Below are 25,749 nucleotides of genomic sequence, written 5' to 3'. Positions count from 1 at the left end.
AGAATTCTTTCAGGTTTGTGTCGCAAGGGCAGGGGCAGGCGCACGGACCTTCAGCCTGATGGTTCTCAAGAACTCAGCTGTATACACACCAAAACCAGTAGACCTCAAACGTGTGCCGCGAAGCGCCCGCGGGGCAGCGGCCCCCGTGCCCCGCCGTTCGCCCCTGAGCACCCCTGCCTGTGGCGGTGGAGACGCCCCACACAGGCGCCTCGGACCTCGCGAGCTGGGCGCCCGAGACCCGCTGACAGACACGTGGTCCTGGGGGGCCATGCTTCGGACGGCGCATGCGCGAGTGTGCGTGCGTGCGTGCGTGCGTGTGTGCGTCGTGCTTTCGGCTGTGGCGGCCTGCTCCGCGCGCTGCAGCTCCACGGCGGTGGGTTCCTGGACCCGGCCGGCGACAGCCTGGGGCAGCTGGGTCTCGTCCCCGTGCGGTCGTCTGCCCTGCGGCCTCCTGCGCGCGCGGACGGAAGGCCCCCTCACGCGTGCCCCCCGTGTGCGCCCCCACGCCGTAGTAGCGTGTCGGGCCTCTAGACCCAGTGAGGGGGGGGGGGGTCCGGAGCCACAGGGCGGGACAGAGGTCGGCCGCGTTCCCGACGCTGTCACCGGGGCGTGAGCGTCCCGCGCACCTGCCATCCGGGCTGGCAGTGGGTAGGGGAAGCCTTCGTGGTTTGGCTGTGTCTGCCGCCCCCACGGCATAGATCTCTAGCCACACGACCCCTGCAGGTCAGCCCGTAGGCCTTCCTCCCCTGAGGCTCCGTTCTTGCGCGTGTCGGGACCGAGCCCCGAGAGGGAGACCGTGTGTGGCAGGCGGGAAGGTGGGGCACGGCGTGTGGTGTGGCCGGGGGAGCTGCGTCCACCGCCCCGAGGACAGCGTGCAGGCCCCGCCTGCACTCCTCCAGGAGCGGGCTGGAGCACTGACCTGGGAGGGAGGAGAGTGAGCAGGAGGAAGGGCCCGCCGGCGCCCAGTGCCCAGAAGGGCGGGGGCGGCAGCTCCGCTGTGCGCATTGCTGTTCCCTGAGCCCGTGTGGACGCGCGTTCGCCGTCCTCACCTGCCCGCTCGCCATGCTGGCTCCGCCGCGGAGCCCCGCACAGAGCGGGCGTTCTGTAAGCGCTGGCCGGACGCAGGACGTCCTGGTGGGGAAGGGTCTGAGGATCCCTGTGCCCGCAGGGCTCGAGCCCGGTGGGAGGCGGACAGCTCGGGAGGCGGTAGGGGCTGCTGGAGGCACGGCGAGAGGTACTTACTTTCGTCCTACACGAGGTGCCAGCGAGGGCTGACAGCCACGCAGGCCTTGTTGCCACACGTGTGCACTGTAATGACCCGCCGTTGGAGCGCAAGTGCCCCTGCCACCTGACCAACGGCTGGAAGTACCAGAAAGACGGTGGGGGACAGCCGCGGGGAAAGGGGAAGGTGCTGAGAGAGGGGCGGCGCGGTTCTCGAATGGGGGATTGGTTCCCCGGGTAACAGCACGGTAGGGAGCTCTGGCAAGCGGCGAAGCAGCGTCGTTCGAGAGCGAGAGCGGGCACCACGGATGAGAGCGTGCAGGTGCGGTAAGGGGGCAGGTCGGGGCAAAGGTCAGCGACTGGAGCCCGTTTCCTGCTTAGGCCAGAGCGGAGCCGAGGGGAAATGTTCCCCGTCCTCGCTGCATTGTGAAGGGACTGTGCCGAGAACCACGGGTGGATGGCAGCCCCCGCCGATGCATGCTGGCTGCCCCTTCGGGAGGACGTCAGCAGGCCCCGGGTCACTGCCCAGCAGCAGTGTGCCCCTGAAGCCTGAACGTGGATCCAGAGCGGCCCCCAAGGCACCCGGGACCGGCCTGGTCTTGTGCGGTAACCCTTGGTGAGTCCCTGACCCGTGGCTGTGCTTCCTGCGTCCACCAGGTGTCCCTTCGCACACTCGCCAGGCAACGGCAGGTGGAACCTGCCCTGGTCACCATCAGACGGCGTTCCATCGAGGACTAAGTTCCTGAAGTCCCCGGCTCTGGTGTGTGGTCAGTGACTAGGGCACAGCAAGCAGTGATTCTCGGGGACAGAGTGTTGTCATCAAGAGGCGCTACCAGGTTCTGAGTGCGTCCGGGGTCTTTGTCACCCAGGCGTTGACTTAAGCGGTTGCGTAGACTGAAAGTAAGTGGACGTGTGCCACCAGCACTGTGCTTCCTGGAGATGGACAGGCGCCTCTGAAGATGGAGCTGGCGGGCATGGACGGGCTGTAGGGATTCGTTTGGTGACAACCGTTAATTGCTGGCGGGCAGTTATGCCTGAAAAGCTAACAAGGCACAGCGGTTATGCCTCGTCTTGGCCCCAGCTGCAGCCAGGGTTTAACCAGATCTTTGCCAGCCTGCCGTGGAAGGGCCAGGGAGTCAAGTGGTGCGGGCTCTGCCGGCCAGGCGGTTTCTGTCTCAACCGCTCGTTGCTGATGGTGCGACACAAAGGCAGCCCTCAAGTAAGCAGACACAGAAATGTGGGTTTTGTTTCAGTTCCCCATCGTGAAGTACTGTTCCATTGACTTTTCTCAACTATTTAGAAGCTTTGGGTTTAGAAGCTTTGCCATTTTTAGCTTTGGGTCCTACAAATAGCAACCAGATTTGGCCCTGAGGTCATCGTCAGCTGATTCCTGTTCTAAGATGCAAAGTAGTAAGGAAACTTCTGAGAAGTAACTTTTGACTGCGATTTTTCCTTCCACAGGAGTTCGTTTCTGAGTCTGGTAGTTCGGTCTTTAAACACTTTAATGTTCCAACTTCTCTGTTGTTCCCTTATCAATAAATATCTGAGCACCAACCATTTGAAGTTGCGGGGTAAAGCGAAGGAGCCCCATCGCTCTCCCAGGTTTGAGGTCTGGCAGAGGCTGAGAGGCAGCTGGTCGGAGACTGAGATGTAGTCTTGGCTGCACACAGAGGGGATCACGTGAGCTTTACTGTCTCCAAACCAAGGGGTAAGACGAGATGATCGCCAAGGTCTCAGTTGCCCCACGTACACTGTTCTTTAAACTGATTTTCTAGCTGAAATGTGGGCATGAAGTCGAGCACTCATTTAACCTTGTTTCCTTGCCATAAACAGCTAGTTCTTGTAACAAACCTGCATCCAGACGTGAGAACCCCCCCTGGGGAGCTGGACCTGCTCAGAGAGGAAGTGACTTATTTCTCAAAGTAAACCCAGAAGGTAACTGAAGACATGCTTTGGGTTGTTTGGGGCATTGTTTTTGTTTTTGTGTTTTAGATTTTTTTGTTTTTTCGCTTGTGCAGTGGTTGCACAAGGGTGAATGTGTCAGGTCGATGGGGTCTTGGTGGGTAAAGGAGTCAGGACCAACACATGGTTGTCACTTTCCCAGTCAACACTCCTCCCTTAACTTAGGAGTAAGGGTGTTGGGGGTCCTGTACCGAGCAGAATATTCCAGGGCTCCAATTTCCTAAAATGCAACAAAATCCCCCCAAATGTCAAGATTCTTTTTAAACAGCAGAGTTCAGAATTGCTCTTAGTACCTAACTGATAATCTAGCAGCAGAGGCAACCATATTTGCTGTTGGTCCTTGACTCTGTCACCTGTTTAAGGACCTGTGGAGAGGCACTTAGGGAGATCTTTAAAGAGACCCCATGATCCTTTGTAATGTGAATAGTGAAACTCTCCATTTGGTTAGTTTAAAGTTAAAGTCAAATAATCAGGTATTCATATGTTAAATATTCTGTGTAAAAGGATCCTGCGAAAGCATGACCTGTGGGAAATGATTTTCTGCAAGTGGCTTCTTTTCCCCCCGTTGCTGCCTCTTTGTTTCTTCCAGCCTGTCCTTCCAGATCTCTGTCTGACACAGGTACTCAGTTCAGCTCAGCCATGGGCTTGATGGCCCCTTGGTGTTCAGAGAATGAGGTCAGTGGGTCTAATGGCCTTTAAGGAGTTCCTACCATGTTCAGAGCACTTAAGTGAGTATAGAAACGGAGTTCCAGGAGGCACAAAGTTGCCAACGACAACAATCTAATTAGGGAAATAAAGCTGGAAAGCAAGAAATGGACTGGTACGTTATGTGTGCCTGTGTGAAGACCTCCGCTAGGAACGATGCCATCAGGGAAGGAGAAAGAAGAGACAAAGATCACTGTCATCTGCCATCAGTATCCCACCATTTACCACGTGGGCTAGTAGGAAAGCCTAAATTTTCATTTTTGAGAAAACGTAACTTTTAAAACTTTGGTATTTTTAAATTATAGTTGACCCATAATGTTACATTAGTTTCAGGTGCACAGCACAGTGATTTGACAATTGTGTACGTACACAGTGTTCACCACAGTAAGTATAGTTACGGTTATCAGACAGAGTTATTATATTCTTGGTTATATTCCCTGTGTTGTACTTTTCTTTTTCATTCCCCTGATTGGTGTGTTTTATAACTGGACATTTGTATCTCTCAGTTGTCTTCATCTATTTTTACCCACCACCCCCCCCCCACCCTTCTGGAAACCACAGGTTCTCTGTATTTGTGAGTCTGTTTCTGTTTTTGTTTATTCATTTGTTTTGTTTATTAGATTCAGCATATAAATGAAATTGTATAGTATTTGTCTTTGTTTAGATCATTTCACTTGGCAGAATACCCTCTACATCCGTTCCCACTGTCACAAATGGCAAGATCTCTTTTGTGTGTGTGTGTGTGTGTGTGTGTGTGTGGCTGAGTAATATTCCTCTGTGTGTGGGGGGCGAGGGCATCTTAATCCATTCATCTGTTTGTGGACACCTAACACTGCATCCATACCCAATACTGCAGTAAACATAAGATGCATATATCTTTTTGTCCTAGCATTATTGTTTTCTTTGAGTAAATAACCAGTAATGGAAAAGCTAGATCATTTGGTGTTTCTATTTTTAATATTTTGAGGAACCTCAGTAGTGTTTTCCACAGTTGCACAAATTTACATTCCCGCCAACAGTGCATGAGGGTTCCCTTTTCTCCAAATCCTCACCAATATTTGTTATTTCTTGTCTTTTTGATACTATCTATTCTGATAGGTGTAAGGTAATAACTCATTGTGGTTTTGATTTGCATTTCCCTGATGATTAGTGATGATGAGCATCATTTCATGTGTTTCTAGATGTTTGTACATCTTCTTTTGAAAATAACTATTCTGGTCCTATGCCTATTTTTATTATTTTTTATTGAGTTGTAGGAGTTCTTTATATACTTTGAATATTAATCTTTTATTGGATGTATCATTTGCAGATATTGTCTCCTATTCAGTAAGGTTTATTTTTGTTTTGTTGATTTCTTCCTTTGCTGTGGAAAAGCTTTTTATTTTGGTGTAGTCTCATTTCTTTCTTTCTTTTTTTTTAACTTTTGTTTTCCTTGCCTGAGATTTGTCTATAAATATGTCACTAAGGCTGCATTGAGTTTATTTTTGTGTATGTTGTAAGAAAGAAGTCCCATTTTATAATTTTGCATGTAGCAGTCCAGTTTTCCCAACACCATTTATTAAAGAGACTGTCCTTTCTCCAGTGTGTGTTTTTGCCTGCTTTCTTGTATATTAATTGACCACACTAATATGGGTTTATTTCTGGGCTCTCTATCCTGTTCACTGGTCTGTGTCTTTTTTTGTGCCAGTACTATACTGTTGGATTACTATAGCTTTGTGGTATATCCTGAAATCTGGGATTGTGATACTCCAGTTTTGTTCTTCTTTCTCAAGATGTTTGCTTAACTAGGGTCTTTTGTGTCTTACAGTTTTACAATTTTAGGATTATTTGTTCTGGTTCTGGTTGAAAGGAATTGTGTTAAATCTGTAGATTGCTCTGAGTGGTGTGGACATTTTAACAACATTAATTTTTCCAATCCGTGAGCATGATAATATCTTTCCATTTGTGTTGTCTTCATTTTCTTTCATAAATGTCAGAGTTTTCAGAGTCCAGGTCTTTCACTTCCTTGGTCAACTTTATTCCTAGGTATTTTGTTCTTTTAAAAAAAAATTTTTTTTAATGTTTATTTCTGAGACAGAGAGAGAGACAGAGTGTGAATGGGAAAAGGGAAGAGAGAGAGGGAGACACAGAATCAGAAGCAGGATCCAGGCTCTGAGCTGTCAGCACAGAGCCCAACGCGGGGCTCAAACCCACAAACCATGAGATCATGACGTGAGCTGAAGTCGGTCGCTCAACCAACTGAGCCACCCAGGACCCCCTATTTTATTCTTTTTGGTACAACTGTAAATGGGATTGCTTTCTTAATTTTTTTCAGTTACTTTGTTACTAGTGTATAGAAACACAACAGATCTCTTTGTTACTTTTATATCCTGCAATTTCATTGAATTAATTTATTAGATCTAATAGTTTTTTTGTGGTCTTTAGGGATTTCTGAATATACATAATCTGCAAAATAGTGACAGTTTTACTTTTTTCTTTCCAGTTGGATGCCTTTCATTTCTTTTTTTAAAAAACATTATTTTCTGAGACACTTCCTGAATCTCAGAACCTGGACACTATATGATTTCTCCTTCATAAAGCCATTACTTTCAAGAGTGGGAAACATAACTGGCTTTTCTGACACAGGGAAGAGGGCAGAGACTTAGAATGCCAACACAGGAATTCATCTGAAATGGAAGATCAAAATAAGGCCATGGCCAGAGATCTAAGGAAAACAGATGTAAGTAACATGACTGATGGAAAATTTAAAGCAACAATCATTATTGATTCTCACTGGACTTGAGAAAAGAATGAAAGTCAGAAATGAAGAATGTAAAAACTGATATTGGAATCAGTCTTGATGCAATGAGCACACGCTGGAAGAAGCAGAGTAATGAATTAGTGATTTAGAAGACCAAATGATAGAAGATACTGAAGCTGAACATAAGAGAATAAGAAGAATTATGCAATATAAGAATAGACTTAGGAAACTCAGTGACTCCATAAAACATAAAAACATTTATATTATAGGAGTCACAGCAGAATAGCAGATAGAAAAGGGGGCAAGAATTTATCTGAGGAAATCATAGATGAAAACTACCCTAATCTGGTAAAAGAAATAGACATTCAGATCCAGGGGGGCACAGAGAATTCCCATCAAAATCAACAAAAGCAGGCCAAGACATATTTAACTAAATTTGCAAAATATAGTGATAAAGAAAAAATCTTAAAAGCGGCAAGACAAAAGAAGTCCTTAAGTTACAAGGGAAGTCCCATAAGGCTAGTTGAAGATTTCTCAACAGAAACTTGGCAAGCCAGAGGGAGTGATATGATTGACATTCAGAGTTCTGAATGGGAAAAATCTGCAGCCAAGAATGCTCTATCCAGCAAGGCTGTCATTCAAAATAGAAGGAGAGATAAAGAGTTTCCCAGAAACAAAAACTAAAGGAGTTCATACCATAAAGGAACGAATTGATAATAATACAATAATATAGGGGACTTTTACACCCCGCATACATCAATGGACAGATATCTAAACAGAAAATCAACAATGAAACAATGGCTTTGAATGACACGCTGGGCCAGCTGGACTTAACAGGTACATTCAGAACATTCCAACCTAAAACAGCAGAATACACGTTCTTTCAGTTGCACATGGGACATTCTCCATAATCACATACTAGGTCACAAAGCAGGCCCCAACAAATACAAAAACATTAAAATCATACCATGCATATTTTCTCACCACAAGGCTGTGAAATTTGAAGTCAACCAAAAGGAAAAAAAATTGGAAAAACCACAAGTACATGAAGGTTAAACCACATGCTGCTACTTAACAGTGATTGGGTCAACCAGGAAATTCAAGAAATTTAAAAAATATATGGAAACAAATGAAAGTGAAAACATGACCGTCCAAAACCTTTGGGATGCAGCAAAAGTGATCCTAAGGGGGAAGTATATAGCAATACAGGCCTACGTCAAGAAGCAAGGAATGTCTCCTCTTTCATTTCTGATTTTGAGTCCTCTCTCTCACTTTTGTTTTTTGATGAGTCTGGCTAGAGTTTTATCAATTTTATTTTCAGAGAACCAGCTCCTGGTTTTGTTAATCTGTTCTGTTTTTGTTTTATTTCATTTGTTACTGCTCTAATCTGTACTATTTTTGTTCTCCTTCTGGTTTTAGGTTTTGTTTGTTCTCTTGCTAACTGCTTTAGGTGTCATGTTAGGTTGTTTATTTGAGATTTTTCTTGCTTCTTGAGGTAGGCCTGTACTGCTATAGACTTCCCTCTTGGAATATCTTTTGATGCATCCCAAAGGTTTTAGACCCATGTTGTGTTCAGTTTATTTGTCTCCCTGTAGTTTTTTTATTTACTTTTTGATTTCTTGGTTGACCTGTTCATTGTATAGCATGTTATTTAACCTCTCTGCTATTGTGTTGTCTCCAGATTTTTTTCTTGTGGTCGATTTCTAGTTTTATACCACTGTGGTTGGAAAAGATGTGTGATATGACTTCTACTTTTTGAATTTGTTTAGACTGATTTGGTGGCCTAACATGTGATCTGTTCTGGAGAATGTTCCATATGAACTTGCAAAGAATGTGTATTTTGCTTCTCTGGGGTGGAATGTTCTGAATATGTCTGTAGATCCATCTGGTCCATTGTGTCACTTAAAGCCACGGTTTCCTTATTGATTTTCTCTTTCAACGGTCTACCCACTAATGTAAGTGAGGTGTTAAAGCCCCCTACTATTTTTGTATTACTATTGATAACTTTATGTTTGTTAAAGTCTATTTTGCCCCATATAAGCATTGTTACCATAGCTTTCTTTTAACTTCCATTTGTATGATAAACATTTTGCCATCCCTTCACTTTCAATGTTCATGTGTCTTTAGTTCTGAAATTAGTCTCTTGGCAGCAGCATATAGATGGGTCTTGCTTTTTTATCCATTCAGTCATCTATGTCTTTTGATTGGAGCATTTAGTCCCTTTAAATTAATTGATAGATACATACTTATTGCCGTTTTGTTACTTGTTTGGGGGTTATTTTTGTAGTTCTTCTCTGTTTCTTTTTCTGTCTTTTGTTTGATTGCTTTCTTTGATGATATTCTTGCGTCCCTTTTCCTTTAATTTTTGCATATATACCATAGGTTTTTGATTTGTGGTCACCATTAGCTTTTTATGTAACATCTTATGCATATGATGTCTCTGTTAAGCTGACGGTCACTCAAGTTTGAACCTATTCTAAAAGCACTAAACTTTTACTCCCCACCCCTGTGTTTTATGTATATGCTAGCATACTTTACATCCTTATATTTTGTGAATCCCTTGACTGAGTTTTGTAGATATACTTGATTTTACTGCTTTTATGCTTTAACCTCCACACATTCTGGGGTTTTTGGTTTTGTTTTGTTGGGTTTTGGTTTTGTTCTGTTCTGTTCTGTTTTAGAGACAGAGCACATAAGCAGTAGAGGGAGAAAGGAAGAATCTTAAATAGGCTGCACACCCAGCATGGAGCCCAACATGGGGCTCCATCTCAGGACCCTGAGATCATGACCTGAGCCAAATCAAGAGTTGGATGCTTAACTGAGTCACCCTGGCACCCCTAACCCCCATATGTTTTACAGGAGATTAATCTACTACTTTTATTTTATTTATATGTACCTGTGAAATTTTTCTTCTTTTCTTGGGCTGCCTTGGGCTTGTAGTGGGTTAGGCCAGATGTCTGGCAGAGATGCAGTGGCACTGAACTGCAGGGTGGCCACCCTGTGTTATCCCCTGAGGGGCTTGTCTGCCCCCAACCCACTGGTATGGCTGCCGTTGAAGTGGTATGTGTGTTTAGCTCTTTGTCTCCCCAGAGAAGGAGTCATTTTGGGGTGGTCCTGGCCACTTTCAGGGCTTGTGGTGCTCCTTTAAATGGACACCTACTGAGTGGGACAGGTTGAATGGGGTGGATCCACAGAAGAATGCTGGGGCAGGGCACACTCTTAGCAAAGCTAGTTGGAGGGTATTGGTGCTGGTTCCTGCAGATGTCCATGTGTTGAGGCTGGAGTGGAGCGAAATGTAAATGTCACCCAACAGCTCTTTCATTCTTGGAGAAATCTAGAGATCCATGCCCTTCCTGTGTACAATCTGAGATTAGTAAATAAATCATCCTATGTACCCCAGGGGGTTTTCATACTGCTGCTCCTATGCTGTAGCTCAGTGGGGTTGTTTGTTGTGCTTTCTCTAAGTGCAGGAACTCCATGTCCTCCTGCTTGCTCGCTCGCTTGTTCACTCGCTCGCTCACTCACTCTCTCTCCCAGAGCCAAGCCCACTGAATTTTAAAGTTCCCAATGTTAAGCCCCACTGATTTAAAAAAAAAAAAAAAAAAACAAAAAAAACAACCTCATGAAGTTAAGCCTCTCTGGTCTTCTAAGCTCTGATGTAGATTCATCTTCCTAGTGTGGGTCCCCTGTGCCTGCAGTGGACAGTGTGGGGTCTGCTTGTCTCCTCTCTCCATGTCTGCAGTGTCCCTCCCTCCTATGGACAGTCCTTCGGGTCATTTTGGTTCCAAACCATGTCCTCTCCCCTTTTTACCCTCTTTGTTATAGCCTCTTCTGTACATTTACTTGGGGAGAGTCTGTTCTGCCAGTCTTTAGGTGGTTTTCTGGGTGATTTACACTGATGTGAGTGTTATCAGGGTTTGTCTGTGGGATGAGATAAGCTTAGGATCCTCCTGCTCCACCATGTTCCCTGGAAGCTTTACCTTTTATTTCTTTTTTCTTGTCTGATTGCTGTGGCTAGGACTTCCAGTACTGTGTTAAATAGAAGTGGTGAGAATAGACATCCTTGTCTTGTTCCTGATCGTAGAGGAAAATGTTTTAGTTTTTCACTACTGAATATGATGTTAGCTGTGGGTTTATCGTATATGATGTTTATTATGTTGTGATATGTTTCCACTAAACCTACTTTGTTGACCATTCATATCATGAATGGATATTGAGTTTTGTCAAATGCTTTCTCTTCGTCTGTTGATGAACACAAGGAGAACATATGCCCAAAGCCGCTGGCTTGGAAAATGAGAGGGGCCAAATGTCATGAATTCTTGCAATCGGTGGGACTTAAAGCCTGGAGTTTTAAAGGTCAGCTGGCTTGGCTGGGATAGATCCCAGAGGGCACTGCCCTGCTCCTAGAGAGAAGGCAGGCCAACAGCCCTGGCAGGGAGCTTGGAAATAGTGATCTGAAGAACACCTGTTCTTCAGCACACGGGGGGGTGAGAATTATGTACTCTTGCTTTTGTCTTGTTTTGTGTGTATTGTTTTGTGCTAGTGCTAGAGACACTAGCAGCAGCCATGTTTGCTATCTCATTCTGCTGTGCAGATTCCAGCACTGGTGGCCACCATTTTGGGATCCTTCCTCTAAGCTGCTAATCCCAGGGGTCCCTGCCCTGCTGAGAGTCCCCCACAGTCCTATGCTTTCACTGGGCCTTATACCTAACAGTGTGATAACCCTGTCCAGTAGTTCCCCAGCAGTAGCCATGGCCCTGCCACAACAGGAGGCACATATAGCCCACACACAGGACACCTCTGGAGCACCTGGCTGTGGTGTCCAGGAATTATTGCACTTCTACATCCCAGAGGATGTCTCCTGCATAAGTCCACTGTCTTCAAGATTGGGAGACATAGCTGTACTACCTAGTACATAGAAACAAACACAAAGAGTCAGACAAAATGAGGAGACTGAGGAATAGATTCTAAATGAAAGAATAAGACAAAAACCTCAGGAAAAGAACTAAACAAAATGGAGATAAGCAATCTACTCAATAAAGGATTCAAAGTAATGGTCATAAAGATATTTACCAAACTGAGAAGAGTGGTTTATAAGCACAGTGAGAAGTTACACAAAGATAAAGAAATATAAGGAAGTACCAATCTAAGCTGAAGAATACAAAAACAGAAATGAAAAATGCTCTTGGGAGAAAAAAACAGTAGATTATATGATACAGAATAATGGATCCATTATCTGGAAGATAAGGTAGTGGAAATCACCCAAATTGAACAGCAAAAAGAAAAAAAAACTAAAAGATATGATAGTTTGAGGGACCTCTGGGATGTATCAAGGATATTAACATTCTCATTATAGGGGTCGCAGAAGGAGAAGAGAGAGAAATGGGCAGAAAACTTATTTGAAGAAATAATAGCTAAGATATTCCCTAACCTGAGAAGGGAAAATTTCATGAAGGAAACAGATATCCAGGTCCAGGAGGCACAGATAAACCCAAAGCAGTCAACATCAAGACACATTATAATTAAAATGCCAAAAATTAGAGGATCTTAAAAGCAGCAAGAGAAAAGCAATTAGTTACATGTAAGGGGATTCCCATAAGACCATCAGCTGATTTTCCAGCAGAAACTTTGCAAGCCAGAAGTGAGTGGCACAATATATTCAGAGTGCTAAAAGGAAAAAAAAAAACAACAACAACAAAAAAAAAAAAAACCTTAAAACCAAGGATATACTTCCCAGCAAGGTTGTCATTCAGAATTGAAGGAGAGAGAAAGAGTTTCCCAGACAAGTAAAAGCTGAAGGAACTCCATCACCACTACACTGGCTTTACAATAAATATTAATGGGAATTCTTTAAACAGAAATGAAAAGGTCATAACGAGAAGTAAGAAAATATATGAGAGAAATAATCTCACTGGTTATAATGCAAACATATAGAAAACATAGCGGATAGACAACTTATAAAGCTAGTATGATGGTTAAAAGACAAATTTAGCAAGATCAACTAAACCTACAATAATTAGTTAAGGCACACAATAAATAAAAAGATGTAAAAATATGATGTCAAAAGCATAAACATGGGTTGGGGATAAAAATGTAGTGATTTTTAGGATGCATTCAAACTTAAATGACTACCGACTTAAAATAGACTGCTGTGTATATAGGTTACTATCTATGAACCTCATGATAACCACAAATCAGAAACCTATAATAGATATACAAAAAATAAGAGCATTGGACCCACATATAACAGTAACTAAAGAAAGTTATAGGGTCTCTAAGGAAAGGAACAAGAGAGGAAGAAAAGAACAGAAGAACTATAAAAACAACCAGAAAATAATTAACAAAATGGTAACAAATGAATACCTATCACTATTTAAGTGTTTATTTGTTAATGTTTGAGAGAAAGAGGGAGCACAGGGGAGGGGCACAGAGAGAGGGAGAGAGAGAATCCCAAGCAGGCTCCACACTGATAGTGTGGAGCCTGACGTGGAGCTCAATCTCACGAACTCTCAGAGCATGACCTGAGCCAAAATCAAGAGCTGGACACTCAACCTACTGACCCACCCAGGTGCCCCAATCGCTGTTTACTTTAAATGTAAACTACTAAATGCTCCAACCAGAAGACATAGCTGGCAGAATGGACTTAAAAAAAATTAAAGATCACCAAATACTGCCTACAAGAGATGCACTTTACCTACAGATACATACAGACTGAAATTTAAGTGATGGAAAAATATACTTCATGCAAACAAACTGAAAGAAAGCTGGAGTAGCAATATTTATATTAGGGTAAATAGACTTTAACACAAAAGCTGTAACAAGAGACAGAGAAGGAGATTCCATGATGATAAAAGTGATCAATCCAACAAAAAGATATAATACTTGTAAATATTTATGCACCCCACATAGAACCACCTAAATACATAAAGCAAATTATTAACAGAAGCAAAGGGAGAAATTGACAGTAATATAATAACAGTAGGGGACTTTACATGAATAGGTAGATCATCCAAGCAGAAAATTAACAAGAAGCATGGGCTTTAACCACACGTTAGACAAGATGGACTTAATATAAACAACATTCTATCCAAAAATAGCAGAGTAGACATTCTTCTCAAGTGCACATGGAACATTTTCTGGGATAGATCGTTAGGTCACACACAAAACTCAGTAAGTTTAAGGAGACTGAAATCATATCAGGAATCTTTCCCAACCACAATGGTAGGAAACTAGAAGTCAACTACAAGAAGAAAATTGAAAACACACACACATACGTGAAAGCCAAACAACATGGTAGTAAACAACCAGTGGATCAGTGAATAAATCAAAGAAGAAATTTGGTGAGGTATTTTGTGAAATAAATATGAAAACACAATGCTCCAAAACCTAGGGGATACAGCAAAAGTAGTTCTAAGAGGGAAGTTTATACAAGCTCACTTCAGGACACAAGAAAACAATCTAACTTTACTAAAGAACTAGAAAAAAACAAATAAAACCTTAAGTTAGTAGAAAGAAAACAATAATAAAGATCAGAGCAGAAGTAAATGTAGTAAAGACTAAAAAACAACATAAAATATTAAGGAAACTAACAGTTTTTTTTTTAAAGATAAACAAACTTGATAAACCATTAACAGGACTCCTCAAGAAAAAGAAGGTCCAAATACATACAATAAGAAATGAAAGAGAAGTTACAAAAATGCCACACAAATACAAAGGATCTTAAAAGACAACTATGAACAGTTATATGCAAACAGATTGGACAACCTAGAAGAAACGAATAAACTCCTAGAAACGTACAATTTTCATAGATTGAATCAGGAAGAAATAGAAAATCTGAACAGACTGATTACTAGTAATGAAATTAAACCAGTACTCTAAAGACTCCCAACAGACAAAAGCCTAGGACCAGGTGGCTTCACAGGTCAGTTACCAAACATTTTTTTTTTATTCAAGTATAATTAACATACAGTGTAATATTAGTTTCAGGTGTAGAATATAGTGATCCAACAATTCTATACATCACCCTGTGGTCATCACAACAAGTGCACTCCCTAATCCCAGTTACCTGTTTTACCCACCCCTTGCCTAACTCCACTCTGGTAACCCATCAGTTCTCAATAGTTAGGAGTCTGTTTCTTGGCTTGCTCTCTCTTTTTATCCCTTGCTCATTTGTTTTGATTCTTAGATTCCATGTAAGTTCTGCCAAACATCTAAAGAAGAGTTAATACCTATTCTTCTCAAACTATTCCAAAAATTGAAGAGGAAGGAATGGTTCCTAGCTCATCCTGCAAGGCTAGCATTATCCTGATGCCTAAACCAGACAAAGCCACGGAAGGAAGGAAGGAAAGGAGGGAGGGAGGGAGGAAAGAAGGAAAGAAGGGAGGGTAAAAGAGAGAGAAAGAGAAAGAAAAAGGGAGGGTGGGAGGGAAAGGAAGGAAGGAAGGAGGGAAGGAGAGAGAGAAAGAAGAGAAAGGGAAGAAAGAAAATTACAGGCCAGTATCGCTGATGAACATAGATGCAGAAATCTTTACCACAATATTAGCAAATTGACGTCAACAATACATTAAAAGGATCGCACATCCTCATCAAGTGGGATGTCTTTCAGGAATTCAAGGATGATTTAGTATCTGCAGATCAACCAACATGATATACCATGTGAATAACACAAGGATAAAAAATCATGATTATTTCAACAGATGCAGAAAAAGCATTTGACAAAAGTCAACATACATTTATGTGAAAAACTCTCAACAAAGTAGGTGTAGAATGTTCTTCAAAATAATAAAGGCCATATATGACAGACCCACAGATAACATCATATTCAACAGTGAAAAGTTGAAAGCTCTTCCTCTAAGATCAGGAACAAGACAAGGATGCCCACTCTTGCCACTTCAATTCAACATTATTGGAAGTCTTAGCCACATTAATTAGGCAAGAAAAGAAATGACATCCATATTGTAAAGGAACAAGTAAAATTTTCACTATTCTCAGATAACATGATACTATATATTGAAAACCCTAAAGCCTCCACCAAAAACTATTAGAACTGATAAATGAATTCAGTAAAGGTGCATGATACAAAATAAATATATAGCAGCAGTTTCTTGCATATCTGTACACTGCTAACAAAGTAGCAGAAAGAGAAATTAGAAAACTATCCCAATTTGTTGTTGCATCAAAAAAAAAAACAAAAACAAAAACAAAAAAAAAACCTAGGGATAAATTTAACCAGAGAGGTTAAAGATCTGCATGCTAAAATAAAAAAAAAAAAAATGTAAGATACTGAATAAAGAAATTGAAGATGACACAAATAAATAGAAAACTACATCATGCTCATGAATTGGAGGAATTAATACTGTTAAAATGCCCATATACCCCAAACAATCTACAGGTTCAGTGCAATCTGTATCAAAATACAAAGGCATTTTTCACAGAACTAGAACAAAGAATCCTAAAATTTGTGTGGAACCACAAAAGACCCTGAACAACTAGAATAACCTAGAGAAAAAAAGAACAAAGCTGGAGGCATCATACCAGATTTTAAAGTAAACTACAAAGCTATTGTAGTCAAAACAGTATTGATATTGGCACAAAAATAGACACATAGATCAATGAACAGAATAGAGAGCCCATAAATGAATCTATGCTTATATGGTCAATTAACAATAAAGGAGACAAGAATATGCAATAGAAAAAAGTCAGTCTCTTCAATAGATGATGTTCAGAAAATTGGATAGCTACACGCAAAAGAATGAAATTGGATGACTTTCTTGCACCGTTTACAAAAATAAAAATGGAATGGAGACTTAGGTGTAAGACCCAGAATCATAAAATTCCCATAGAAACATAGGCAGTATTTGACATTGGTCTTAGTGATATTTTTTGGAGCTGTCTCCTCAGGCAACTAGAACAAAAGCAAAAATAAACAAATGGGACTACATCAAACTAAAAAACTTTTGCACCGCGAAGGAAACCATCAGCAAAACAAAAAGACAACCTTACTGAATGGGAGAAAATATTCTCAAATGATCCAATAAGGGGTTAATACATCCAGTAAAGGATTAACATCCAAATACACAAAGATCTCCAACCCAATATAAGAAACAGTGTGATTAACAAGTGGGTGCAGGAACTGAATAGACAGTTTTTCAGAGAATATATACTGATGGCCAGTAGGCACATGAAAACATGCTCAACATCACTGATCAGCAGGGAAGTACAAATCAAAACCACACTGAGATACCACCTCACACCTGTCAGAATGGCTATAAACAAGAAATAACAAGTGTTGGCAAGGATGTGGAGAAAAGGTAACTTTGCACACTGTTGGTGGAAATGGTAAATTAGTTCAGCCACTGTGGAGAACAGATGTTCATCAAAAAGCTAAAAGTAGAAATATCATCTGAACCAATATTCTTTTAGGTTTTTATCTGAAGAAAATGAAAACACTAATTTGAAAAGACATATGCACCCCTATGTTCACTGCAGCATTATTTACAACAGCCAAAATATGGAAGCAACCTAAATGCTTATTGATAGAATGGATAAAGAAGGAGCATTATTACCATTTGTGACAACATGGATGGACCTAAAGGGTATTATATTAAGTGAAATAAACAGAGGAAGACAAATACAAAAACAGAGGAAGACAAATATGACCTCACCTACATGTGGTATCTCAAAACAGAAAAACAAAGAAAATAAAACTGAAACAGACTTATAAATGCAGAGAATTAAACTGTTGATTGCCAGAGGGGAGGGAAAGGGAGAAGGGGATGGAAAAACAGGTATCAGGGGTTGAGAGTTACAGTCTTCCAGTTATGAAATAAGATACAGGGAGGTAATGTACAGCATAGGGAATGTAGTCAATAATACAGTAACAATTTTTGTGACAAAAGTTAACTAGATCTATTGTAATGACCAGCATACTGTACATAAATATTGAATATACCTGAAACTGATACAATATTTCATGTGAACTATTCATTATTAAAAATAATTGTTGCCAACCCAGCAATTGCACTGTTAGGTTTTTATCCAAAGGATACAGAAATGCTGATTCAAAGGGGCACATGCACCCCAATGTTTATAGCAGCACTACTGACAATAGCCAAAGCATGGAAAGAGCCCTAATGTCCATCAACTGACGAATAGATAAAAAAGATGTGGTATATATATATATACAACGGAATACTACTCAGCAATCAAAAAGAAGGAAATCTTGCCATTTGCAATTATGTGGATGCAACTAGAATATATTATGAATCTATATATATGTATTCTTAGAATATATATGTAATATCAATATATTATGAATATATATATTCATTATGAATATGAATTCATAATATGAATATATATGAATATATATATATTCCTAGAATATAATATGCTAAGTGAAAGAAGTCAGAGAAAGATAAATATCATGATTTCACTCATATATGGAATTTAAGAAACAAAACAGATGAACACAGGGGAAGGGAAGGAAAAATAAGATAACAGAAAGGGAGGCAAACTATAAGAGACAAAGAACAAACTGAGGGTGCTGGCAAGGTATTGGGTGGGGGATGGGCTAGATGACTGATGGGCATTAAGGAGGGCAGTTGTTGGGATGAGCACTGGATGTTATATGTAAGTGATAAAGCACTAAATTCTACTCTTGCATCATTGCGCTATATGTTAACTAACTTGGATTTTAAATAAAAATTTTAAAAAAGAATAAAATGGGATTAGATAAAATCCTTCAAAAATAATTGACTTATGGATGTAAAAAAGAGACAAAGAAACTCTAATCTCAATAGATTCTTAAAAAGGATATATGAATATCGGGTTCATCAAGGCCAATTGATTTTATATCAACACAGTATAGGAACCAGCTATGGAAGGTTCTTCATCATTGGAAGAGAACTTATTAAACTTTTACTTAATTGTAGGAAAATACACCTAATGTAACAGCCAAATTCAATCAGAAAGTACATGAGTATGCAAGCAAACTAATAAAATCTGGAGCCGATAATTATCTAAAGCTCTTAATATGACATTATGGTTTTTAACATCAATATGTTTTAAGATAAACACATCGTGTTTTGAAAAGCATTGTCAGGCAGAGTTTGGCAAATGCAAATAGAAAAGAAATAATGCTATTGCCGTTAATAACAAGTTCTTACTATTCCCACAAGAAAATATTCCCATGCATGGTTTCTGCAGAGGTTATATTGTGATTTACCAATATCTAAGTTACCCTTTCATGCTAAGCTACCATATCAGAGGGCCTGCCCTTGGAGTTGTTAGAGAAGTTGAATATAAAATACCCATGGGGTGTTTCTTGTTCAACTAATCCCAACAATTCTACCCATAAATATATTTAATACCGTGGTCTTCAACAGGTATAGTCTCAGCAATATATCACTTTTTAGGGAAAATCAAAATGTAACATTTTTGCAGGCCTTGACTAGGAAATATATTAAAACTTTTATAACCAAACCTTCTACTTTTTGTTTGCTTCACCTGAATTCTTGTGGAAATAAAGTCACAAAAATGGTCTCCATACAAATTTTAAATCTGTGGCACAACCGAATATATATTCAAGGCATCTTATTACCTGAATCAAAATGCATCCTCTTGTTTTGGCATTTTTCCATGAGAATTCAACTAACATTTCCCTAGAAGGTGTTGTCTAAAAATGTTAAGCTTTTTTCTTGATGCCTTTTGACAATTGAGAAGGAGCAAGCCATGATAAAAAAGCTTTTGACAAAAAGAAAACATCTCAATATGAAATAAAGCTTGTGGCATGTTCAAATTGCAGTACTTGGAGAGGGAAAGAAAATTGATTAAATATTATGTAGCCTTTCAGAAAGATCTATAATCCTTAAAATTACGGTAATTGATTTTGTTTATGATTTTTTAAATTAAATATTTGGAGTTAAAAAAACAGCAACTGTTCCCTATAAATTCACTAGCAGTCTTGGTGTATGGCTTACTGGTCATGTCTATATCTGGCTTTGGGATCAGGGTAATGCTGGCCTCCTAAAATGGGCGGGGGGAGGGGGAGGTGTGGGGGTGCTCCTCTCCCTCCTCCTCCCCCCCCATTAGTTTTGGTGTGTGTTGTTGTTTCCATTTTCATTTGTTTCCAGACATTCTATAGTTTTCTCTTGATTTCTTCTTTGACCTTTTGGTTGTTCCAGAGTGTGTTATTTCCAGGTATTTCTAGATTTTCCAGCTTTCTTCTTGTTGATTTTTAGTGTCATACAATTGTGGTTGGAAAAGATACCTGTTATGATTTCAGTCTTCTTAAATTTGCTAATAGTTGCTCATATGTTCTGTGCTGGAGAATATTCCATGTGTATTTGAGAAGAATGTACATTTTGCTTCTGTCGGATAGAGTGTCTGTAAATGTCTATTTGGTCCAATGTATGGCTCTAGTGTAATATTTCCTGGTTAATCTTCTGTCTGAATGACCTAGCAGTTGCTGAAAGTGAGGTATTAATTCCCCCTACCTTGACTGTGTTGTCTGTTTTCCTCAGACCTGTTACTATTTGCTTTAGTATTTGTAGGTACTGTGGTATCAGGTGCATACATATTGACCGTTGCTTTACTTTCCTGATGACTTTACTCCTTTACATATTGACCTTCATTGTCTCTTACCATTTTTTGCTTAAAGTCTCTTTTGTGTGATCTAAGGATACCCATCCCTGCTCTCTTTTGGTTTGCACTTGTATGGAGTATCTTTTTCTGTCTCTTCACTGTGAGCCTATTTGTGTCTTCAGACCTGAAGTGAATCTTTTGTAGGAAGCATGGGGTTGGGTCTTGTTTTTAAAAATTCATCCAGCCACTTTATACATTCTGATTGGCCAGTTCAATCCTTTTACATTTAGAGCTGCTATTGACATGTAAGAATTTACCAGTGCCGTCTTATTAATTATCTTCTGGTTGTTTTGTACTTCCATTGTTTCCTTTTCACTGTGCTTTTGCCGACCTTTATAAATTTGTGATTTTCTGTGGTGGCATTCCTTGTTTCCTTGTCTTTACCTTTGTGGGTTTACTTAGGTTCTTGCATTGTGGTTACCAGGAGCCTCACATTGGACGTCTCATAGGTAAAACAGTCCACTTTAAGCAGATGCTACTTTGATTAGATACAAAAGCTTCATTTTTTTACTCTCCGTTTTCAATTTTTTTGTCGTGACCTCTTTTTATATATTCAGTAACAAATTATAGTAGCTTTAGTTAGTTTTAATACTTTTTTTCCTTTGGCCTTTATGCTATAGTTCAGTGGTTAACATACCATCCTATTACACAATTACAGTTTTCTAAGTCTGACTGTATGTTTTCATATGTTTTTATGTCGTAAGTAGTATTTTTTCACTTCAGCTTGAAGAAATCCTTTCAGCATTTCTTTTATTTTTTATTGGGAGAGAGCATGCACACAAGTGGGTGAGGGGCAGAGGGGGGAGACTCTTACAGGCTCCACACCCAGCGAGGAGCCTGACACAGGCCTCAATCGATCTCACAACCCTGGGATCATGACCTGAGCTGAAATCAAGAGTCAGACGCCCACCCCAGGCATCTCAGCCTTTCAGCATTTCCTGTAAGGCAGGTCTAGTGATGAACTCCCCCTGCTTCTGTTTGTCTAGGAAGGTCTTTACTTCTCCTTCATACACGAGGGATAACTTTGCCAGCTGAAGCATTCTTGGCTGGCAGTTTTTTCTTTCAACACTTTGTATATGTCATTACACAGTCTCCTTCCTGCCCACAGGGTTTCTGCTGAGATATACACTGAGATAGCCTAAGAAGGGTTCCTTTGTAGCTTATCTTTTTTCCCCTGGCTGCTTTTATAATTCTTTCTCTGTTATATTTTTGATAGTTTCATTTTAATGTGCCTTAAAAACGTTCTTTTTGCATTGAGATATTAGGGAGATCTATTAGCCTCATGAACTTGGATGTCCAGTTCTCTCCCTGGGTTTGGGAAGTTTTCAGCTATCATTTCTTCAAATAAATTTCCTGCCCCTTCCTCCCTTGTTTCTTCTTCTGGAATTCCAATTATTCTAATATTTGTTCTTTACAAAAATGTTTATTTTTGAGAGAAAGAGCATGAGCAGGGAGGGGCAGAGAGAGAGGGAGACAGAATCTGAAGCAGGCTCCAGGCTCTAAGCTGTCAGCACAGAGTCCAATGCAGGGCTCGAACTCATGAAAGAGGAGATGGTGACCTGAGCAGATGTTGGACGCTCAACAAACTGAGCCACCCACACATCCCTAGTATTTGTTCTTCTTATTGAATCCCATAGGCATGTAGGCTTTCTTCAATCTTTTTCATTGTTTTCTGTATTCTCCGCTAATCAGGTTATTTCAAAATTCCCATCCTATAAGTCAGGTACTCTGTCTTCCATTTGCTTTACTGAAGATGTGCTCTATTGCATTTTCATTTCACTTGTGGAGTTCTTCCAAGCCACAATTTCTACTTGGTTCCTTTTTTTTTTTTTTTTTTTTTGGTGATTCCTATCTCCTTGGGAAGTATCTTATTTTAAACTTGTGTTTTTTTTTCCCATTTCACTGAATTGTCTTTCTGAGTTTTCTTGTAGCACTTAGAGCTTCCTCAAAACAGCTATTTTTTCACTTATTAACTAGATCACAAAATTCCACGTTTTTAAGCTTGATTATTGGAGAATTAACTTTTGATGGTTTTCTTGATTTTTTTCATGTTCCTTGTATTTTTGCAATGCTGCTCTTGCATTTGAAGTAGGAGACTGCCTTCAGTAAGTTCTGGTTGTTAGTGTTGTTATTACCTGGGTTATCTCTGACTTTGGATGGTACACCTGTTCCACTCTTCTCGTTCCCTCTTGTGGCAGAATTCTTAAGCTCTGTGTCGTCTTTGGTTCTTACAATTCATCTTACTGGCTACTGAAAGGAAACCGCTCTCCTGTTTTCTGGCGGGAGTGATGCTTGTGGTTTCTCCCTTGCCCCATAGCCTGGCTCTTTTCTGGTCTCAGAGCTTGCTCTGGCTGCTGAGCTCAGGAACATAAGGAGCGGCTGCAGAGCAGGGAGTCGCGTGGGTTTCCCTCTGGGGCACTGGGGGTACCCTGGGCCTGGTGCAGAGGTCCCCATGTGTGGGGCCCCCAGAGGCTACAGGTTGGACTTCCTGCTGAGTGCAGCCATCAGAAACTGCATCCACTCACTGCCCTGTGACATTCTCTGCCTCCGTCCTCCTCCTCCTCCTCCTGCCAGTCACAGAGGACTGTGGGTTCTGCGGCTGAGTCCTGCAACACTGGGGTGGCCAGGCTCCCTTGGCCGTGTGCCTCCTCACCTGTGCAGAGGTCACTGCAGCCTCCAGTTAGTCCCATGCTGTCTTTCCTTGCGGGGGAGTTGGGGGCGAGGTGCAAAGCTGGGAACCAAAGTGCTTTTGGGGTTCCTGGGTGTCTGCAGTTGCTCTGTATTCTGGGGAATCTGCCCGGGTCAACACTCTCCAGGTATTGTTCTGACTGTGGCAAGAAGGGTTGGGGCAGGATCCTTGCTCCCCACTGGCTTCACTTGCTCCTTCTGCTCAGAGGGAGCTGTGTCTGCCTATTATCGGATGCACAGGTGGATGAGACTCTCTTGGGTCCTGGACACATGGTGCTAGATCCCACCGCAGCCACAAGCGCACTTTGGTTGGCAGATAGAGGTCTGATTCTTTGTCGAACATCTTACCCACCATGATGCTGACATCAGTTTAGTGTTCTTTCTTCTTCTTGTCCTAAACCTAACTTACCTCGTCTGTTTTTCTTTTCTCGTTCATTAACCAACCTCTCAGGTGTCGTGTTCCCAGATCTTCACTTCCTGTACCATCCCCTGTCTCCTCTAGTCACTGTGAACTTAATCCTTTGGTTATCCTCTGGTGGTTAACAGTCACCCCTCTTCCTGTCCTTTGGTGTCCGTAACCACATCAAATCTCTTTCTTCACCCAGAAGGAAAAAAAAAAAAAAAACGTTTTAAAGCCCTGTAGACCCCTTCAGCAAGACTTTTTATAACTTTATGATCTTAAAAGTAATGCGCATAGTAAACATACGAAGGAGAAAAAGGAGGCATCCCCAAATCGATAGTGGTTCTTCTGTACTGCTGCTTCTCTAGCTAACTCCTCACCTAAGATTTCTAAGCCTTCCCTAATTCGTCCCCCTTCTACGTTTTGTGCTGTGTGTGTATCCTACAGTCTTGTAGTTTTTTCTTCATTGCACCTAACTCTGGTTTATAAGTAGAACGTTGTATGTATTCGATACCCCCACTAGATCAGAAACTACATGGGAACAGGAAATGTCTTTTCTCATTATTATATACTCAGCATCTAACACAGATGCTGTAGATCAAATATTTGTTACATTAATGACGTTTACACTGTGTCATCTGAGTTCCCTTAGCATTCTACACCTTCGGTTATACCCTGCCCCGTTCCTGGAAAGTAGGGCTGTTATCGTTGCACGACTTTATTAAGCCACCCACAGTCTTCAAGGGGCAGATATTAGGAACCTGGATCTTGACTTTGAGCAATTCTGGGCCTCAGCTTTCTCTCCAGTGTGAGATTAAGAAGTTAGCTTGGGTAAGAGTTTTCAAACCACCCTTTAGACCCATAGCGATTTCTAGGATGCCTTCCCAGAGCTGCCTAATTGAAATGTCACTTTAGAATGTGTTGCCTGGGTGATTTCTAAGCTCTCAATCTCAGACTCTGAAACAACCAAGAACCTACCCTTAGCTCTAATTCTGGCAAAAACAGATTTTCTTGTCAGCTCCTCGGTATCACGTAGGCCTTCTAATACACATGCGCTTAGTGAAGATTGTCCACAGGTAAGGCAGTGATGGGGCACGCCCTCGGGAAGACAGAGGCCTTCTTTCAGATTGCTCTGTCCATTAAGGGTAGTCATCAGCCATCAGTCATCATTCATCAGGGAATGAAATGTGGCTAGTCCAAACGGGGATGGCTAAAGGCCTAAAATCCACAACTGGGTTTTGAACACTTAGTGCAAAACAAGCATGTAAATATCTCATTAATGGGTATAGTAAATACGGAAATATTTTGGCTATATTAGATTAAGTTGTGTTAAAACTAATGTCACCTACTTTTTTAACATGGTTATTAAATAATTTAAAATTACCTATGTGCCCGTTACAGGCTTTCATCTGACAGCATTATTTTGTGGTTTTTAGCGCAGTAGTGGTTTTGTTAATTTACGTGCCCTTCAATGTCCTACCTTTCAGCTGTGATCCCTGGGCAGCAGAATCAACATCACTTGAAGTACGAAAGTGGCACCACACCTGCTCCACCGACCCCAGATCCCCCGGGTCAGACTCTGCAGTTTAGATTCCCAGGTGATCTGCATGCACGTGGACTGTGAGACGGTCTGATTTAGGTCACAGTCACAGGACTGCTGTTGTCTCCCTGCCTGTCAGACTTCTGTCTCTCCAACCCCGTAGATCTGAGATTCTTAACCCGAGGGATCTGGATCCCTCCAGGGGTGGGGAGCCTGTAGATGGGCCCCAGAAATCTGTAAAATACTAAAATTGACGCAGTCTGTTTTGTGAACACAGGTATATTTTCAAGAAAGGATGACCCCATCACTGACACCTGGGAAGTTGTGAGCAGTGCAGGTGCTGGGGCCCAGCAATGTCCTGATGAGCTCTCTTGTGATCCTCACGTCAGAAGTCTGAGAACCACTGAATTAGGTGCTGAAGGCACAGACAAGGGCCGAGCCACACTCTGCATCACGGTCTGGTCAGGAGGGTGACACCGACCTGCACGGACACAGGCATCACAGGTGAGTTTGAAGCAAGATGTAGTGAACGCTCAGCCTATAGCATAAAAAGTAAGAAAATGGGCTTTGTATGAGACCTAAAAGTTTCAAGAACTGGTCCAAGTATTTTCAGTCTTTTTGTGGACTGATAAATGTAAACTCAAATGTGTAAGTGAATGTTTAAGACACTGTCCACAGAAAGTTGAAGTCACCAGGGGATAACCCATAGTACAGGGTTACCATATCAGATGGCCATGTCTGCTTCGGTATAGGGGAATGGGTGAGATCAACAATGTATTAAAGCCAGTTTTTTTAAATACATTTATTAACCAATGTTAACACATTAAATGAATCTATATATTGCTAGTC

The 25,749-nt window shown here is 41.4% G+C and overlaps 1 long non-coding RNA gene across 2 annotated transcripts; it reads left to right on the top strand.

Annotated features, from left to right (window-relative positions):
- Window positions 1–1,483: 1,483 nt before the first annotated feature.
- LOC125919954 (uncharacterized) lies at window positions 1,484–25,398 on the top strand. 2 transcript variants are annotated; one of them, XR_007456890.1, is made up of 4 exons: window positions 1,484–2,929; window positions 3,055–3,156; window positions 24,848–24,958; window positions 25,178–25,398. It is a non-coding gene; the product is annotated as an uncharacterized LOC125919954 (long non-coding RNA). The 2 variants fall into 2 exon arrangements; XR_007456889.1 differs by having other exon boundaries at window positions 1,484–3,156.
- Window positions 25,399–25,749: the final 351 nt, after the last annotated feature.

Source organism: Panthera uncia, chromosome B4, assembly GCF_023721935.1.
Source record: "Panthera uncia isolate 11264 chromosome B4, Puncia_PCG_1.0, whole genome shotgun sequence".
Classification (NCBI taxonomy): Eukaryota; Metazoa; Chordata; class Mammalia; order Carnivora; family Felidae; genus Panthera; species Panthera uncia.
Note: the sequence above shows the minus strand (reverse complement) of the source record. Positions and strands in the feature narration are given on the sequence as shown.